Source organism: Malurus melanocephalus, unplaced genomic scaffold (genome assembly GCF_030028575.1).
Source record: "Malurus melanocephalus ecotype Western Australia unplaced genomic scaffold, MMel_1.1 scaffold_1064, whole genome shotgun sequence".
Taxonomy (NCBI): Eukaryota; Metazoa; Chordata; class Aves; order Passeriformes; family Maluridae; genus Malurus; species Malurus melanocephalus.
Genome location: NW_026624296.1, coordinates 21116 through 25584, shown reverse-complemented (window position 1 = coordinate 25584; position 4469 = coordinate 21116). Strand labels below are relative to the sequence as shown.

The 4469-nt window shown below is 45.4% G+C and overlaps 1 protein-coding gene across 1 annotated transcript in view; it reads left to right on the top strand.

Annotated features, from left to right (window-relative positions):
• The first annotated feature begins 2006 nt into the window (after positions 1–2006).
• RAP1A (RAP1A, member of RAS oncogene family) overlaps positions 2007–4469 on the top strand; it is a 9599-nt gene continuing 7136 nt past the window's right edge. Inside the window, exon 1 of the mRNA XM_057386820.1 lies at positions 2007–2076. The gene's annotated coding sequence lies outside the window, so the exon portion shown is untranslated. The remainder of the gene's footprint in view (positions 2077–4469) is intronic.

The following is a 4469-nucleotide window of genomic DNA, read 5'->3' as shown; positions in this document are numbered from 1 at the left end:
CAGCCTTCACTGCTCYATCATTCTCTCTGTTTGTTTGGATTTTGTTTTTATTCTGGAGGGAATCTGTCAGTTGAAGTGTGGTTTTGATCACTGTAAATCTTTTCCCTGCAGAAGTGCTGGGTTTGGGTTTGTTTTGCCAACACGGCTCTGAGTAATGAAGGGATTTTGGTAGAGTATTGAGCAATGTTTAGTTGACACTTTTAAAAAAAGAAAATCCACCCCTTTCCTTGGCCTAGTTTATAGTAACTGAAAAAAAAAAAAAAACTGGCACAGAGAACATTTACAAGTTGAAAATTAAACAGGTTTGTTTATAGTAGCCACGATTCAGTATTTAACTGCCAGGATAAAAATAACCAGGACGTGTGGCTGCAGCATCCCAAGAATCTGCCTCTCATTTGGGAAATGGGATGGGCATGGCCACAGGAATGGCCCAGGCAGCCTTGAGTGGAGGTTCTGGAGCTCCCAGAGACATCTGTGCTTCTCTCCCAAATGAGCACACTGCTGACGTCACTTGTCCCCTTGGAAATGTTCAATATTCCCATTTCCTCTGGTGAAAATCAGAGAAAGGGAGGTGTGAGTGATGAGCAAGCAAGGAGTTASTCTCTTTTTTCTTCCTGAAAGCCAGGTGAGTGGTCCTGGCCCGATGTCTTTCCCCATCTCCCTCCCAGTGCATCTTTCTGGGGTGAGCAGAACAAAACCCCTCTCTGACAGTGCCCATGGTTGTAGGAGCTGCACTTTTGTCTCTAGGAGCTGCTGCTGTGGTTTCTGTGCTGCTCCTTTCAGTGCCTCCCTTCTTTCTGTTCCTTTTCTCTCGTCCTCCTTTAAACTCTGTGCTTTTGGAGTGCAGGTGCTGCTGAGCCTGAGGCACCATCTCTGTCCTGGGACTGGGACTGGCAGCACCTTCAGGAAAAGCCACAGATTCCCAGGATGATTTGGGTTTGGTGGCACCTTAAAACCCATCCAGTGCCACCTCCCACTGTCCCAGGGTGCCCCAATGTCCAGCCTGGCTTGGGCACTCAAAGGGATCCAGGGGCAGCCACAGCTTCTCTCCTCCAGGGCCTCCCCACCCTCCCAGGGAACAATTCCTGCCCAATTTCCCATCTGACCCTGCCCTCTAGACTAATTTTTATTATATTTGACAAGGATTATGAGAGCTTCATTTTCTGTTTCTAAACAATTTTGATTTCTGTGACTCCAGGGTGGCTGCAAAGTGCTGGATGCACAGCTGCTACAAAGAAATATTTTCAGACAAAAAGCTTTCTAGGTTTCCTTTAAACTTCCTATGAWTCCAGAGGAACAATTGATTCTTTTATCCCTTGAAAAGAAAGGATAAAGTGTTGAACGTCTAAAGGACAGAGGACCCTTTGGCTGTCACAGCAGCAGGGTGTAGCCARTGCTGTGATTTCTGTGTGAAGGATCAGTGCTGCTGCTGTTCAGCGTTCCTGACCAAAGGATTGRGATTTGGGAAGTGTTGCAGCCTTCTGAAACTCTGGCACAAGGAGCCAGCAGGTTCTGGGATGAGGGGATGGTGCTGCTGGGAATTGTCCTGTCTGGAGCACTGTCACAGAATCCCAGAATGGTTTGGGTTGGAAGGGACTGTGGAGCTCATCTCATTCCACCCCTTGCCAAAAACCCCATGGATTCCCTACAATAACTGTGCTTTGTAGATGTTGCATTGGCTTTTACCGTGGCAGTGCTGACTGGTGGCAGATAAGTGATGGTTTTCTCCCTATAACACCATCACTGGGCTGCTCTGAACATCTTTCTCCTGTTTTTGGTAGTACTTTCTGTACAGTTTTTATCTTCTAAACTGAATTGTGAACTTGGTGCAACCCCTAACATAGTTTGATCTCAGTTTGTCTTCTGTAAATGAAGTCTTCCTTGGAGTACTCTGGGGAGGAGAAGTCCACAGGAACAGGATGGTTTGGCTCAAGCACTGCAGAGCTTTGCAAATGCTGACACTTGAAAAATTATTAACTCTTTTTAAAACTCTTTTTTATTTCCAGTTCCTTGTTGGGAGCCTGGAAGAACCTTCAGTAGAGCTGCTAACACTGATGAGAGATCTTTTATGCCAAGGTGAGTGTTCTTGAGTGTTCTCAGTAGATTTTAAATGAAATTTTTCTGAACCTTGGAGTGGATTATTGATAAGTGACGTTCTTGCACTCGCTCTCTTTCAGTGCTGTATTTGCTTATCTTGGTTTGTGATTCTCTCCTCCCACTACCCAAATTTAGATGAGCTCCTGAAACTGTTTCTAGCAGGAGCAGCTCATTTTTGCATCAGGTTTCTGTCCTGAAGGGCCTCACTCCTTGTCCCCAGCACCTCTTCCGCTGCATGGGAAATACCCTGCAGGTTCTGCTGCTTCCTGCCCCCATTCAGCTCTGGGTTGCAGGAAGGTCAAGGATGACTTGTGCAATTTGGAGAGGGCTTGGCTGGCCAGAGCTGCAGGTGAGTGAAAGCCACATTTTGGGGTCACAGCTTCCCCTGTGTTTGCATCCAGCCCCTGTCCTTTGTAGGGATCCTCTGCCCCTACTGTGTTCACCTTGGATATTGAAATGAATATCCTGCAGCTTTTCCTCCCCTCTCCATCTGCTCCAGGGCACAGCCCTTCGCTTTTCTGTCAGGCAGGAGCTGAGCATTTTGGGGCTGGTGCTGCAAATAGATCAGTGTCCATTTTTATCTATTCCGGACAGTGCTGGTGACAGCAGCAGCAGAGATGCTCCTGTTAAAGAATGCAGAGAAGAGGTGAATTCTGATGTAYCAGGTGTTGGATGGTGTAGAAATGAAATTTTTTCATGATTATAGATAAAAGAATCCTGTGATTTATTACTCTGTAGGTGATGCAGGGGCAGAGGGAGCTGCAGCTCAGGGCACTGATGGAGTGTGCCCCATACTCTGTGCCCCATACTCTGTGCCCCATATTCTGTGCTCTGTGCCCCATATTCTGTGCTCTGTGCCCTCTGTTTGTCCTGCTGGAGCCCAGGAAAAGTGAGCCAGGAGCAAGGAGCCACACTCAGCTTTTCCTTTATTTTTGCACCACAGCATTCAGAATGAACAAGACCAGTTTCACAACATTTCCAGTTATTTTTTTTACACTCCTTAGTGATCATACTATTTTCTTGACTCTAAAGCAACACTTAAGAGCCATAATTTAATTCCATTTTGAAATGGAGCCGTTGCTTCACAGCATGTGACTCTACTACAGAGAGCTCTGGATGGAAATGAATGCTGCTGTGTCTGACTGTATTTAGGTGGGCTTCAGCAGTTGCCAAATGAAAAGTTGGCCGGGATGCAGCATAGTAATTTCTTGAGCACTCTATTCATGTTGTATAAACAGATAACATTAACATACTTGTGAAAGAGCACAAGATAATTAAAGCATGTGGGGTTTACAGTAATAAGGCTCGTGCCTTTCAGGATCTTGGTTTCCTGTTGCACCTGAAAAAAAAAATCAGCAAATAGTGTAGAGAAGAAATGAGAAGTTAGTCTTGTACTGCTCTCAGCTAAAACTTTCCCACAAGTATTTTCTACTATAAATAAGAAGTGAAATCGTTCACAGCTAAATTTAACCCTTAGCTTGATTGCTTTCCGGGTTTTCTTTGGTGGAACTGACTGTGGAATTGTAGGAAAACGAAGAAAAACTGGGTCAATAAGTTGCATTTATGCTTTATAAAAAATGCATCGTCTTTTAATTTCTAGAGATTATCAAGGGGCAAAATCATTGCTAATTGGARTTCCCCTCTCCTTCCCATTTAAAACCATGATTTTTGAAAGAAAGGAAGTGAATGTGACTTCTCAGGGAAACGTTGAAGCAGAAGAGCTCACAGTTCCCAGAAYTGAGCTGAAGCTGCTGTCAATGTCCTGGAGTGCACAGACATTGCCTGCTCTGCTTCTGARCCATTTCTGGAAAACCCCTTTCAGTTTGACTTGCTTTCACAATTTGCAGTTAGGCAACTGCAGCTCACATGGCTTTCACGAGTTGAGGAAAAACCTCCTCCAGGTGCTCAAATGATGGGCTGCACTGAGAGCTTGAGGGTTTGGATGAGGGAAGGGCAGCTCAGCCATGTGACTGCAGGGAACCTCAGCCTTAATTTCTGTTATTCTGGCTTAAAAATGAGCTTAACTGTGCTAAGCCAAACCCAGCAATTTGTGTGTCTGTCTCCAGCTGCACTTGGCATTTTTAAATTTTTGTTTAAAGCTGTATTTGTGTGCCCATGGACCAGGCTGGGATGTTTGGGGAGGTCTCCAGGTCCCCATTCATCAGCCTGTCCCAGTTCAGCTCTGCCCAGTGATGGGTGAGCAGCAGCACATGGGATTCCTCTTGACTGTTTTACATCTTCCCCTTGGGAACTAAAATGACAGAAGAGAGAACCTGTCCCGMTTTGATGATTACATAAACTCAAGACACAGATTGTCAGGGAGTTGTCCACGTTGCAAAGCTAAAAATACAGTCCCTGTTCTTCACAGGCTC